The sequence below is a fragment of the Rhinopithecus bieti genome, unplaced genomic scaffold (assembly GCF_001698545.2).
Source record: "Rhinopithecus bieti isolate Rb0 unplaced genomic scaffold, ASM169854v2 scaffold_30032, whole genome shotgun sequence".
Taxonomy (NCBI): Eukaryota; Metazoa; Chordata; class Mammalia; order Primates; family Cercopithecidae; genus Rhinopithecus; species Rhinopithecus bieti.
In genome coordinates this window covers 1,124,548-1,140,308 of record NW_016813134.1, presented here as the reverse complement: position 1 = coordinate 1,140,308, position 15,761 = coordinate 1,124,548, and the positions used below count along the sequence as shown (strand labels likewise).

Genomic DNA, 15,761 nt, shown 5'->3' with positions numbered 1-15,761 from the left:
TCTGTGTGATCTAGGCATTTTCTATGGATTATTTTTTTTCTCATTTAAACAATAACCACTTTTCTACCCATCCCCCCCATCACAGCAGAGGCCAGACCTATTTCTTTGGTAGCTAGTGCAGGTCTTTGCATTCAGTAGCTGCTTCTCAGGGAAGGTATGAGGGGCTGCTTCTCAGGAAAGGTATGAGGGGCAGCTTCAAAGTTGAGGATGGGGGCCTAGGGTCAGATGAGTTTTCTGAGGCCAAATTATAGCAGGCTTGAGTTATAAAATCTATTAGACAACCAGAAAAGTAATTCCGATAGGATAAGTAGAGCGTGTTTAGAAAGCAGCTCTTTTAACTTCTTGCTCTGGAGTGGTAGAAATTAAAGCCCAGAGAAATTGGCTGAGGACATCACACAGTGGGGACTCTGGAATTGGACCGACTCCCCACCTGATGTCCTTCCATCTCCCACTCAACTTGACTGGCCACAGCTCATCTTCTGCTTAGATCCTCAGCAGGGACCACATCTGCCTTCATGACCCCATCTTTCCTGTCTCTTTAGAGGTGCCACCAGAGGATTAAGATGAGGGCAGTGATTTCTGGCAAGGGCTGGCTTCAAATCCCAGCTTCTTCACCCAGCTGTTCTTTTACATGCAGTGAGTGTTTGCAGAAAACATTGAGGCTTAAAGAGGTTGAGTAACTTCCCACGGGCACATATGACTTGACTTAAGATAATAAGTTCTGGAAAGATTTGTTTAGAAGTCCTTCCTTTGTGAAGCCTTCCAGACTTCCTCTCTCTGTGCAGAATTTTTCATGTCCTCCTCAGGGGCTATGCAGCACATTATATTCACCTGTATGAATGTCTGTCACCATGTTCTCTAGTCATCTGTTCATGGGCCTGTTTCCTCCACAGTCATGTAAGGGAGTAGAGAATGGGAGCCTGTTTTTTCACATGCAATGAATGTTTGCAGAAATAAATGTATTCAGAGTGACTTCTCCTGCCCTGCTCCTCTATTTTAAATTTTAATTTAATTCATTCATTTTAAAATAGGCAATCCCTTCCTATGGTTAAAATTCACAGGAAATATACAGTAGAAATTCTCCCTTCTTTGCCTTTCTCTTTCCAAGAGGCAAACAACGTTACAATTTTTAAATTGTGTATCCTTTAGAACTATTTTATATATGTGTATGCAAAGATATGTAAGTAATATCTCAGTATTCTTTTTGCATCTTCATTTTTGATGACTCCTCTGTGTTGTTGATGTTGTAGAGCCCAGGTTTGGAGCCAGATTGCCTGGGTGCAAGCCCTGGCTCTGTCACTTACTATCTATGTGATTTTGAGCAGGAACATTACCTTTTCTCTGCCTCAGTTTCCTTATCTGTAAAATGGGTATGTAGCAGTTCCTGTCCCATAGGATATTGTAAGAAAACATGTGTAAAGATTTGAAAATAGTGCCAGCATAGTGATATAGTTTGGATATTTGTCTCTACTGAAATCTTATGTTGAAATGTAATCCCCAGTGTTGGAAGTGGGACCTGGTGGCAAGTGTTTGAATCATGGGGGTGGATCCCTCATGAATGGCTTGGGCCATCCCCTTCATGATAAGTGAGCTCTGGCTCTGAGTTCACATGAGATCTGATCATTTAAAAGTGTGTGGCACCTGCCCGCCCACTCTCTCTCTGACTTCCTTCTGCCTTCGCCATCTGACATGCCTGCTCCCCTTTTGCCTTCCATCATAATTGTAAGCTTCCTGAAGCCTCCCTAGAAGCCAAGCAGATGCCAGCACTATGCTTTCCACAAGGCATGCAAAACTGTGAGCCAACTAAACCTCTGTTCTTTATAAATACCAAGTTTCCAGCATTTCTTTATAGCAATGCAAGAACAGCCTAATATACATAGAGTAGGGGCTCAGTGATGTCATCTATTATTTTGGGAGATTTGGGCTGCACCTCGGGGGCCTATAATGTCTCTTGAGACTTCTTGTTAACATCTCCTAGGGCCATGTTCTATACACAGTAGACACTCAATGAAAGAGACTCACTTAGGTACTTCCTTCCCAATGCCTTTGGTTTGTGTTTTGAGGGCAGCCATTCCTGAGCAGGATCTTTGAGGATCTAGGTATTTCCTGGTTTTATCCTCAATTCAACCCAGGGTCTTATGCTTAGAATCTGTAGCTCCTATGGGCACTGGACAAATCTGCCTCCCAATTATCTTTTCTTTTTCCTCGTGTTTATATCAGCAGAAATGAAGGAGAGAAAAATCAGCCTTTAACTAGAATTTTATTACCCATTGACCTCAGCCATCTCCATCTATCTCTCACTAGCTCTGCCCATTAGTTGTCAGGGCAACGTGGTGTAACTCCCTGCCGGCTGCAGTTGGCTGAGTTTAATTCTCCCCTGCTGCTCTCACTAGCTGGGCATGACTGTCCTGTGTAGTTGCTCCAGAAGCACTGTCAGGCACGGCCTTGGAAAAGTAAATCAAGAGAATGAGATGTGTTTGGGGGAAGTGATGGATAACTGCCTAGCCTCTTATTCTCAGAGAGTAATTACAGCTTTAGTATGGTTTCTAGGTCATTGCTGGAAATTGTGAAGTTGAACACAATGCAGAACTGTACACATGGGAATGACTGAAATGGAAGTCGTTCAGCTCAGCTGAACTGAAGCTTTGCTCTGTCCTGTCTTGAATCCCTGTACCTCTTCTGGACCTGATTGTCTGGTCCCACTCCCAGCCCCTCTCTGCCCTCTCTCCTTGTCTCTGACTTCCCTGGAGCAAGGAAAACCCTCTTCTAATTCATCCCCTCCTCATCTTGGCACATTTCTGTTTCCACACCCGGATTCTCATCATTTCCTTCCAAATGATCCATCTTGCCTCTTCTAGCCCCTGAAACACCTTGCTTTCTTCCCTTGCCAGAGTTTTAAATATTTTCCCTTATTTTTCTCTCTATTAGCAACTTTTCCTGCCTTCAAATATGCACAGGCCTCTTTTACCTTATTCACTTGTCTTCATTGCTGCTATAACTATCTAGCCTCATTTTATAAGTATTTATTGACACCTCCTACAAGTCTAGCTCTGGGAAGATGGTGAAGAAGACACAGTTCCTATCTTTGAGGAGCTCACAATTGAGCAGCAGGACAAAAATGTAACCAATGATGATGTCACACAGTGTGTGTACTGGGATACACAGGTGAGTAAACACTAACAAAACAGGGCTTGTGTTTTTTAGAGCCAGTTTACCATCACACCCCAGGGGCATCACCAAGAAAGTAACATTATGCTTGAGACTTGAAAGATAGGTAAGAAATTTCTGGGTAAAGAAAGGGGGAGAGGAAAGGGTAGGGGACATTTGTTTGCTGGGACTTTTTTAGTTACAAGTGATAGAAAATCAAATCAAACTAACTCAAGGAAAAGAAGGACTGTATTAGCTCATGTCATAAAGAAGAGGGTGTGATTTCAGACATGACTGGAATAAGGGGTTTACATAATGTTGTTGAGGATCTGTTTTTCTCTTAAAAGTATCTCTGTTTTCTTCTCTCTCTCTTTCTCTGTCTTCATTTTCACCTTCTTCTCTGTTTTAGCTCCACTCCCGATTTCACAAGGAGAGAGACCCTATGCCCTCTTCCAGCATTTAAATTCATCTTCCAGTTTACTCTACACATAGTCATGTGCCTACTCCTGAACACCTACTCTGTCCAGAAGGATGAAAGTAGGGTAACAGAAAAGAGGTTTTGTTCCCAGAAGGGGAAAAATTTACTGAGCAGGAAAAGAACAAGTTTTTCCCCACAAGATTCCAGGCAGCAGGAAGAGAGTGAGGTGTGAAAGGGCCTGATGGATTGAAGGAATGTTGAGGTGCTTGGTGTGTTTGGCATGCAAAGGTTTCCCATGCAATGCCAAACCTCCAGGATGGATGGCCCACATCTGTGACTCCATTCCCTCTGCACTAGTTCTCTGCATTTTAGAGTTCTCCTTGCCACTCCACTGACACTGATTTCATGAAAGGACACTACTGGACTCTGGTTCTGTTATAATCTGAATGTTTGTGTCACCATCCCCACTCCTTCAAATTCGTATGTTAAAGCCCCAATGTAATGGTATTAGGAAATAGGGTCTTCGGGAGGTAACTGATTAGACTGCTGCCCTTAAAAAAAAGAGAACGAGACACCAGAGTTTCCTCTCTCCATCATTAGGGTACAATGAGAAAGTGGCCATCTCCAAGCCAGGAAAAGCGGCATTACCAAGAATCCAGCCATTCTGGCACCCTGATCTTGGACTTTCTAGCCTCCAGACATGTAAAATAAATGCCTGTTGTTTAAGCCACCCAGTCTATGGTATTTTGTTTTAGCAGTCCGAGCTGACTAAAGTCCCAAAGCCAATAGCTTTTTCTGTCTTCATTTTGTTAACCTGTATTATTCGATAGTGACCCACACATTGATCAGGCTTTCCTTCTTGAAACTGTTACCTGTCTCCTTGGCTTTAGCAGTAATACCATCTGTTCATGTCTCCTACTTCCTGGCAATTTCTTCTTTGAGCTCAAATGTGCTTGGACAACTTTGTCCCTGGTCAACTTCTCTCTCCCTATAGTGTTTCCCCCAGAGCATCCCTTATTCCTACAGCTTAAACCACACTAATAACGTATCCAAAATTCTGGACCCCCTGAGTCTCTAGTTGCATACCTCTTGCAGTCTGTTGTGCTTCCTATTAGAGGTTTCATATTTACTCAGAGTCAACCTGACCCAAACAGAAGATATTATCTTTGTTCTCAAACTGGTTTCTATCACAATTTTTCTGCCCCTATGCGTAATGCTGTACTTCTAGCTTTCCAGCCTTGAAATCTTGGAGCTTTCTTTTAGAGGTCCTCTTCTACCCATTTGTTACCAGTCACCATGATGATCTTTGGTGAGTATTATTATTTCTGCGCTTTCATGCTAGCCCTCGACTCCAGGGCACACTATTTTTCTGGGCATGCACCTAAGAAATCTTTACCTGATCCAATGACACAAAGACTTCAAACTCAATTCCTTTGTGTTCAGACAACATGCTTCTTATGACTTTAATCTTTTAAAATGCATTGAGGCTTGGCCAGGCATGGTGGCTCATGTCTGTAACCCCAACACTTCAGGAGGTTGATGCGGGATGATTGTGTGAGGTCAGGGGTTTGAGACCAGCCTAGGTAACATAGCAAGACCCTGACTCTACAAAAGCAAAACAAACAAACAAACAAACAAAAAACAAAACAGACTTGGTGGTGTATGTATGCCTGTAGTCCCAGCTACTTGGGATGCTCAGGTGAAAGAATTGCTTGAGCCTAGGAGTTTGAGGCTGCAGTGAGCCATGATTGTGCCATTGTACTCTAGTCCAGGCAACAGAGTGAGTATTGAGGCTTGTCTTATGACTTATAATATGGTCTATCATGTGTACACTCAAAAAGTATGTACTCTGCTATTGGTTGGAGAGTTCTATAAATATCATTTAGGTTAAATTTGTTGATAATGTTCAAGTCTTCTCTATCCTTACAGATTTTCTGACTACTTCTTCTATCAATTCTTGAGAAAGAGTTATTAACATTTTCAACTTATATTCTAGATTTGTCTATTTCTCTTTGAAGTTTTATCACTTTTTCCTTTCTATATTTTGAAGCTATGTTATCAGGTACATAAATATTTAGGCTTATTATTTTTTCTTAATGAATTGGTCTCTTTATCATTATAAAATGTTTATCTCTGTTAATGTTATTTGCTCTAAAATATGTTCTGTGATATTGTCATTCCTGTTTTCTCTTGACTGGCATTATGTATCTTTATATTTAAAGTGGGGTGTTTCTTATAAGCAGTTATAGTTGAATTTTGATACTTTTATCTGATCTGATAATCTTTGCAAAATTTTGTTTGAGGATTCAGCGCGTTAATATTTAACATGATTATTAATATAGCTGTGTTTTCTTGTGGGCATAATTTTGGATCATTTTATATTGTTATATCTTCAATTTTACTAATCTTTTGTTACATCTAATCTACCATTAAACCCATCCAGATTTCTTATTATCATTATTTTAAATCTCAGGCTTTGATTGTTTTCATCTCTGGATTTGATTTGGGTTTTCAAATATCTTCCATGATCAATGTTTTCTTTAGCCTTTTAAACATATGAAATACAATTGTAACAACTGTTTTTAATGTCTCTTGAAGCAAATTATGTTTCAATTGATTGTTTTCCTCATTATTATTAGTTGTATTTTCCTGCTTCTTTGCATGCTTGTTTATTTTTTTATTGGAGTAAATTTTACCTTCTTGAGTGTTTGAAATTTTAATATTTTTGTAACTATTCTTAGCTTCATGTGAGATGCAGTTAAATACTTAGAAGCAGTTTGATCATTTTGCTTTAATATTTGTTTTACAAGACCAGGGCAATATTTAATCTAGAACAAATTTTCTCCAGTACTGAAAAAAAACCTCTCTGAATATGCTACCAAACAGTTCATTAATTAGAAAGTTTTCCAGTGTGACAAAAGTTCTCTGAAAAGCAACTTGGAGAAAGGAGACTTTATTCCATTGAATGGTTTGCAACCAGGGAAATGTAGCCTCTGGTGCAAAATGAAGGTGGGTTCCATAGAACAAAGAGAAGGCTCAGGTTTTATAGCAAAAGTTCCTACCCAGGTTCCCAATTAGGTCCACTTATGCAAATGTAAGATGGAAACTTGCCTAGTTTTGATTGGTTGATACAGTTGAGTTCTTATTGGCTGAAACAACTGAGCCCTGATTTGTCAATACAGTTGAACCCTGATTAGCCAAAGCAGGTGATCTCTGATTGAATGGTTCAGGTGAGCTCTGAAAGTTCCAAAGATAAAAAGGTACCGATTTTCAGAGAACTCAGAGTACATGTGTGACCCCTGGTCAGCAAATAGCCACTTGGTACTATTTTAAATTTAGGCCCAGTTAGCCACTCAGGATCTATCTTGAAGGACTGACTCTTTAAGGTTCAAATTTATTCACAGCAGTCTGGCTGGTAGGAATAGGCACTATTCCTGGCCGTGTGTGACCACCAAACACTGGCCCTTCTAATCTTCTTGGAAGGTTCCTTCCCTGGCTTCAGGTAGTCTTTTCACATGCATTTGCTGATTAGTAGTCTGATGAACACACATGGAGGACCTTCTCCCTATCCTTGGGGTTCCCTTTCTTGCTGCTCTCTCCTCTCTGGTATTGTGAGTACTCTGATACTCTCACTGACTTGGTCTCCCTGACTCCAATTCTGTGTCCTTATCTCAGGGAGTCTCATGGGCTCTGCCTGTGTTCTTCTTCCTTGCATGGTGGTCTGCATGCATTCACTGTAAGTTTGAGTACTCATGGGGCTCCCCTTGTTTGTTTACTGTCTCACAGAGATAACTGACTTTTGTTGTCTGATATGCAATGTCTTAAAAACTGTTGTTTAATATATTTTTAGTTTTTAGTTGTTTCATGCTAGAAGGTGTATCCAATCCCTGCTACTCCATTTTGGCTGGAAGCATTAAATTATTCATTTTATTTAAGTAGCTATATTTTAACAACTTGTTTTATTAGTACCTGCTCTTATTTCATAATGTCCTTGTTCTTTTCATAAATGATATTGAAAATCTTTTTAAGGACTTTAAATATATTAGATGCTTTATTGTATTTATTTCCTTAGGCCTAAGATCTTAAATCTCTTGAGTTTTCCCGTTTGTATGTCATGGAGTTGGTACTCCTCATATATGTAGTAACTTTAGGTTATAAGTTAGTCTTTGTGGGTAATTTGTCTTTCATATATTCCGAGTTGTGGAAGCCTCTAGGTAGAAAGATTGTATTGTTTTCTCAACTGTGACATTTTTTGGGGGGATTGATCTTGTCCAGAGCACTCAAGGACCACTTATGATGGACCTCCACCCATGAGGGCAATTTTTTCCTTGTTCATGGTGAAGGCTTTGTCATACATGATTCTGTCTCCATTTTACCTGGGTCTAGTCTCTGACTCCATACAGGAGTCATGCCTGTGATGTACCCACACGTGTCCTATGGGCTGCTATATTGTTCTCTGGTTTAGGAATACTCTTAAAAGTTGGCTTGTGGATATATACTTTCCTAGGTTTTAACCATAGCATTGTGTTTTTAAATATATATTATCTATCATTTCTATGCATTTAGATAAGGAAGAGAGGTTTTCAGTGCTTGCTCAATCTGCCATTATAAACATAAGCCCTTCATAGTGTTTGTGTCACTGAGGATGATGGTTCCCTTCCAGCCCTGGGGTTAGCTGTAGTATTTGAGATCTGAAGGGTCTTAGTTGGCTTTTTACTTGACAGAACAATATTTTCTCTTACACAGATTTCATCCATCTGAAACTCCAAATGGTTCCTCTCCTTGTTTCTTCCCCTTCCCATCTAACTCATCTCTGTGGCTTACAGTGACCACCATTATCTGTCCTTGCTTCATCTATTGAACTTTGGTGACCTACAGGCAATTTAAAATAGTTACCACAGGCTGGGTATGGTGTCTCACACCTGTAATCCCAGCACTTTGGGAGGCCAAGGAAGAAGGATCACTTGAGCCCACAAGTTTGAGACCAGCCTGGGCAACATAGAGAGACCCTGTCTCTACAAACAATAAAAAAAACTTAGGCAAGCATGGTAGCACCTGCCTGTAGTCCCAACTACTTGGGCGGCTGAGGTGGGAGGATTGCTTGAACCTGGGAGTCGAGGCTGCAGTGAGCTCTGATCATGCCACTGCACTCCAGGCTAAGCAACAGGAAAAAAAGTATTTACCACTATCTGATGGTATATTAGTCTGTTCTCAGGCAGCTAATAAAGACATAACCGGAGACTGGGTAATTTATGAAGGAAAGAAGCTTGATGGACTCACAGTTCCACATGGCTGGGGGGGCCTCACAATCATGGTGGAAGGCAAAGGAGGAGCAAAAGGCACGTCTTACATGGTGGCAAGCAAGAGAACGTGTGTGGGATAACTGCCCTTTTATAAAACCATCAGATCTCCTGAGACTTATTCACCACCACAGGAACAGCAAGGAGGAAAAACCTGCCCCCATGATTCCATAACCTCCCACTGGGTCCCTCCCATGACATGTGGGGCTTATGAGAGCTACAATTCAAGATGAGATTTGGGTGAGGACACAGCCAAACCATATCAAATGGTCTTTCTCTAGACAGTAAAGATCTTAATGCCTTCTTCAAGCCTAGTGATTACTACATTTCAGGTATACTAACTGTAGCTAGAGCTACTTTTGGTTTGGAGTGAAAACTATAAATTAAACAACAGTTATAGTAGGCATACTTGGTATGAAACACCATGCACTATGCAGGAATCAGACAACATCAGTGTATGCGCTTTCATCATGTTATGTACTAAACACGTTGACCTTTTTGTGGCCTTTAACCATGTTTTCCAACCTGAGTTAAATTCTTCTTCCTCTGTCTTTCTCCAGTCTCCCGACCTTAACATCCACATTCAAAAGTCTTCAGGAACTTTACTCATGCATTTTTGTCTTGTCTTTGGGCTCTTTTATTAGCCAGAAATGAGGTGCGTTGGTTCAGTGTCCTTTAAATAGACTTTCCATTCTGTCTAGCTGACTTCTCAGGGGAGTGCTCCCATCCCACACAGAGGGAGCTGGAGCAAAACCTTTTCCTTTAGACCTTTCCTAGGCTTGGTAACCCAGTTTAATGAAACAGAAAAAGTCAAATCTGGCTTCTCCCTAGCCGTGTTCTTCTGTTACAGAGCCTTCCATTCAGTGAAAGTGGGACTGGGGATGGGCAAATTTCCCTGACCTTGGGGTTCTCTCCTTATCCTGGGGGCACCAGGCAATGATAGCCTCATTTCTTCTTCCTCTTCTCTGAAATTCATGACCAAAGGAGAGCAGCATTTCTTAGCAGCTGCACTTTCTAAACCAGGTGAGTTCTAGAAGAATGTCTTTATAGAAGAGGTGCCAAATCTTCCGGATCATGCATTTTAAAATATATGTAAGAGATAAGACATCTTAAAAGCAAATTCGTACTAGGTTCCAGACAGTGACTCCTAGCTAGCTGAACATTATAGAGTAGACCTCTGGTTTAGTTTAAAACTTGTCATTTATTTCCTTGCCCAAGGATTGTCTGCTCAGCTCCCAAGTAATGCTGAATCTCTCTTTGGTGTTTGAAATCATTCTGTTAGTGTTTTTTTTTTTTTTTTCCATTCATTGGAAAATGGATTATTTTCTCTCTAGATTTTGAAGGTAAATGCCTGGGTGGGACAGTGACGTGGGACTATCAGTTGAAAGGCTGTAAGAATTCCAGAGAAGAGAACATGTTGGATTCAATCACATATTGATTTTCAGCTCACTAAATCGTGGCTGCTTTGTAGCAAGGGTAACAAGTATGCTGTGCTTTTCAGAAAGAGATGTGATCAGCTTTTAAACAATAAAGAAGCACACTGCTGGGCAGAGTGATTCAATTTAAATCCGCATGAAAGCCAGTGGTGAGCTTAAAATAAACAAAGAAACATTAAAAGCCACCACTATGCCCAGTGCCTCATGTCAACAATAAAATAGGTATGGGAATTTAAGCCATCCAAAGTGAATCTTAAAGAAATCGAATTCCTTTGAGGATAACAGACTAGATTTAGCTGAAATATCTCAGTGGCTATACATTTAGTCATCCCTTTTCCAGGCATGAAGGAAGGATTCAGTACCAAAAAAGGGCTCTCTGATGGGCAGCCATGGGCCATGGTGGTCAGGAGGACTTCTCTTCCTCTAGATGATACATTTGGGCACCTGTGATGGGTCTATGGGACCAAAGACTCCCACAGTTTTCTGACAGGGGCTCTTCTTCCTCTGACTCTGTGCCTTACCTCATGTGTCCTGGATACTCCTCATCAATCCCCTCCTTTGGTATGTCCAATGCAGTGTGTCTCAGCTAAAACACTGTCCTTTCTGAGCACAGAAACAGAGCCCACACCCTGCTATCTCTGTGTAGCAATTTCCATTGCTGGTGATGCTCTTGGGAGAACCTGACTCCCTGTTCCCAGCTTCATGCTTATGAGGTCAGTTGTGTGTTTTGGGTTCTATTCATTAATAATGGAGAGCTCCAAGCCTCCCATTATTTGAGGGTCTAAGACTGCCTTGGTATCACCATGCTGAAATGCCCCTCTGGTCGCTGGGGCAGATAGGCACATGCTCGTCCTCTCCGAAATTGGGCCTAACCTGTGGAGTAGTTCCTCCTTTCCAAGCCCAGGAAGGTGCTATTTGTGTGTGTGTCTGAATAAGATTTTGCAGCTCTAATTTATGTCTTTTTTCGTTTTTGCATTTTCTCCTATTCTTTCTTCCTATTCACACAAGCTCTGTGCTCATTGCCTCAAGGAAGGTATATAATAGGGTAAAAGGCAGATGTTGTCAGCAAAACAATTCCCTTCCAGGTCTTTTTTTTTGTTTTTTGTTTTTTTTAAGAAACCTGTTTTTTAAAGGGAGATGGTAGATAAAAAGCCTCTTGATAAAAACACAAGGGGATAGGCTCCCCCCACTCCACCCTCAACCTCACCCTAGAACTTATTCCCTCAGGCTGGGGAATGGGAGGAGAAAGAGGTTGAAGAGACCAGAATAACAAAGAGCTGAGCCCAGCTACCTGGCTATGCCACTGGGAGGCAGTGAGGTCACTCTCAGTGAAGCCAGCTGCGTGGTACAGATGGGATCGCCTGCCACTTTTAAGGAAGAAGTTCATATACCAAGACTGGAACAGAAATAGAGACATGCAAGTCATGAAGGGGCCACATGGAAAGGGACAGCAGACATCTCACTGGTAACTCATGTATACAGGTGGGAATCCCCCTCTTCAATATCTTGGCACAAGGTAAGAACTTAGAAATGTGTCACAACCTATGGGAGTGGGAACCAGAGGTTTACTCAGTGTTGGAGAGACCACATTGTGTTTCATTTTTCCTCCTGAGCACATAGGAAGACTCTAAGCCTCTTGCATTTAAGGCAGGACAAGCTACTAGTTCTGATCAATGAGCTATGCATGGAAGTGACACGAATCATTTCTGTGCTAAGGCAGATAAAGGTCTTCTGTGACCTTCCAGCTTCTTACTTCTGTCACCATATTGAGAGGACAGAGGAGAGTCTTTCATATCCTGGGGTCCCTGAGTGACTGCAGAAGGCACAGTTTTCCAACTGACCTGTGCTAGACATGTAGCATGAATTAGAAAGAAGCCAGTGTTGTATCACAGAGATTTCAGGGTTAATTTGTTCCTTGCAGCAAACCCCAACCTATTTGATTAACCTGTTGGAAAAGTTAGAAATAAGTTAAACTGTAGAAAATAGAGTAAGATTTCTTATACCCCCAAATTTGTGGACTGAGGTTTGTGCCTACCATGAGGCTATTTGTTTTCCATTCATCAGCTTCAGTCAAAATGCAGATTTTAAGCTTCTTGAGGTCTGCGACTATAATGAAGTAATTGGTCACAAGTCCCTTCACTCTAGCATGGAGTGAGAATCTAGCATAGTGTCTGACCTACTGAAGATGTACAACCAAGATGTCAGTTCCTTTCTCCTGGTACCTCTACCTTCCTCTGGTGTGATAAATGGGAAGCAGGTGGGAAGCAAGGCAGTCTCAAGAAAAAGCATCTCTTTCACTTACTAAGACTACCTGGTGCCAGGTCCCATGGTGACCCCGAGGACACAGAGAGAAACCAGAGTTGACCTTGACCTGAAGTCTAAGGGCGCCGTTGGGGAGATGCTATCACCATGGTAGTATAGCACACAAGAAAGGAGGACCAAGAACTGAGAAGGGAGTTGCAGAAAGTGTGTCCTGGAAATGAAACTGGAAAGGAAATAATAAGAGGTAATGTTTGCTGAGTGCTCACATTGTGCAGAATGCTTTGCTTACAGTGTCTCACTTAATAGTCACAATGCTTCTATGACCCCATCATATAGTTCAAAGCCCTTTCCTGCTCATAGTTTGGGAACCTGGGGATTGGGGAGTAAGAATGAGACTGAGAGTTGTTCTGATTGGGAACACTGGGAGACATGAGAAATTCTATTTGTAAGTGCCATGCTGGAGGGCCCGTCAATCCCAAAGGCCTCTGCATCCCCCAAAAGGTCTTAGCTTCTGTAGCCAGCTTAGCTTCTGTAGCCAGTTTCCACTTGTCAACTCAGAGTCAGTGATGAGCCCTAAGATGGGGCATGGAAATAGGTGTTCAGTCTCCAAAAGGGGGAGGTCTGAGAAGGGACCAGACAGAAGAGGCACACCTGCAAGTGTACCAGGAATTGTAGAAACAGTGTCTTCTTTCAGCACCTTCTCCAATTCAGAGGTGAGAAGCCAGAGGCTAAGAGAGGGACAGACTTGCCAAGGCTCAGACAGGGAATTTGACAATACTGGGACCAGAACACAAGTCCCCTGGCTTTCCCCGCAAACCAGTATTATTCAATCATAAAGGCCTTGTGGAATTCTTGTGGTGTGACTGTCCCTGACCAATGATACCTCTGACCTCAGGGGCATCCCACTAGGGACAAGCAGATAAGGATGTATGAACAAAAGATGATGGACAAATGGCCATTCCAACTATCCATTTATTCACTAGGCATTTATTTAGGGCCCTTGTAGGGCTAAGCCCTGTGACAGGGCCTAACGCTACTGCCAGGAACTGACTGGATCCTGTGGCTCTTGCTGGTGAGGTGACTCTAGTAGTCAGGGTTCTCCAGACAAACAGAACTAATATACATCTACACCTATATATCTCTATATAGACTTGTCCATATCTATAGATCTCCTATTGGGGTGTGTGTGTATATATACATATATATATTCATATATATATATATATGAATGAAAGGAGATTTATTATGAGAAATTGACTCATGCAATTATCTAGGCTGAGAAGTCCCATGGTCTACCAGCTGTAAGCTGGAGACCCAGAAAAGGCTGGTAGTATAATTCAGTTTGAGTCTGAAAGCCTGAGAACCAGAGGAACCAATGGCATAAATTCCAGTCTGAGTACAGGAGAAGATGAGAGATGTTCCAGCTCAAGCAGTAAAGCAGAAAAAGGGGTGAATCCTCTTTCCTCTGCCTTTTGTTCTATTCAGGCCATCAGTGGATTGGAGGGTGGCCACTCACATTGGGGAGGGCAATCTACTTTACTTAGTCCATTGAGTCAAATGCTCATCTCACTGGAAATACCTTCACAGACACACCTAGAAGTAGTGTTTAATCAGTTATCGGGGCACCCTCTGATCCAATTAAGTTGACACATAAAATTAACTATCACAGTGACCATGGGCACATTGAAGGAGGGGCCCTAGAACTTGATGTGTAGCTTCTAATGAAATCTTAGCCTCATGTTGGGGCTCTGGGGCCAAGCCAGGGGTTGGTGAGGGAGACGAGGCTGGGAGCTCTTTGGTACTCAACCCATCTTCAGTTCCAGGGCTGAGACTTATAGAGCCACTACCTACCTGTGACTCAGAGAGTACTCAGAGCTCAAGGTCATTCTCCTTCCATGCCCCAGAGAGGACTGGTGTATGCTACTCCAGCCACCACTTCCACTGCCCTCACTGTCTTGGCTAGAGGACTGCACTTCCAGAAGCTGGACTTCTAATATGGGCACAGATGTCCCTATGGGATCAGTGTACTTCTGAGCGGAGACTTCTGACCATAAAGGTTTCTGCTTTACTGCTGGCTCCTCAGGACCATCATTAGGGTCTGTAGTGAATTTTCTGAAGCCCCAGAGCTTGCCATAGAGGATGGCTATGTTTTCGGAACTCTGGAATAGAGAAACCCTATCCCTGATATGCTAGTAACTTCCTGGAGGATCCTGAAGGGGATATGAAGACCCAGAATAGTGGCTATGAGAAGGGATTTCTGGCTTTAGGCAATGCCCAGTCCAGAACTCAGGCTTCTCTCAATTTCTTATAGATCCAATCAAAATCCTGGGACAGATTTTTAAAGAATCCTGAGATTCACCATTGACCCTTGACTGCTGTCTGAAAGTACAAAGCCAGTGTGAACTTGGAAGTTTACAGTAGCACTGGTGGTCCTGACTCTACACAGCTTTGGGCTCTTATTTGGATTCAGACACCAATGAGAGCTGTTAGAGAACCCTGACCTGTGAGGAAGCCTGTGGGACCTGATCACCTAACTCATGTCAACAGCCCAGGCCTCTGGGACTTTCGGAGCATCAGGTACTGACAGACTTGATGAGCTGGGACCTGGCTGTGCAGAGAGAACCCTGTGGTAGCCAAACTCAAGGCAGACAGTGAAGGGGACTGTAGTGCTGGTGGGAAGGCTAAGAGAGTCCACCAGCCTGAATCTAGGGCCCTGGATGGAAGCTCCTTTGTCTAGAATTAGGAGAGGGAATTGAATCTCTGGGTGAAGATTTAGAAGTTAGAGAAGAGACTCTGAATGAGACTGACAAGGAGTAGGGTCGCAAATGATAGTGAGTCAGAGCATCTGGGAGCCAAGCAGGGATGAGGAGGGAGTTGAGGGCTAGAGAGTGGGAGTTTGTAGCGGGCAGCATCCTGAGACAGGGGTAATGGCTCTGTTGGCTTTTCTGCACTCACTGTGACCTCACATGTGGGTCTCTGATGTTACCACAGCATGAAGGATGAAGGGTGGGTCAGACAGGGATGAGCCGTGGCAGATGCTGGGCTCCATGGTTTCGTTTGCAGGGTCTTGCCAGCCCGGGGACAGAGTCTTAGTGAGACAGTCTTCTCTGGACCAACAGAATCCTCCTTCTTCCTTGTTTCCTGCATCCCTCATCCAGTGTGAGACAGCCATGTTTGACCATCCTGCCAGGGTGTGAG

The 15,761-nt window shown here is 42.6% G+C and overlaps 1 long non-coding RNA gene across 2 annotated transcripts in view; it reads left to right on the top strand.

Moving 5' to 3' along the window:
- The first annotated feature begins 3,211 nt into the window (after nt 1–3,211).
- LOC108512435 (uncharacterized) overlaps nt 3,212–15,761 on the top strand; it is a 30,982-nt gene continuing 18,432 nt past the window's right edge. For both annotated transcript variants that reach the window (XR_001880603.1, XR_001880604.1), the window contains exons 1-4: nt 3,212–3,274; nt 11,529–11,817; nt 12,623–12,807; nt 14,875–15,140. This is a non-coding gene — a long non-coding RNA (uncharacterized LOC108512435). The remainder of the gene's footprint in view (nt 3,275–11,528; nt 11,818–12,622; nt 12,808–14,874; nt 15,141–15,761) is intronic.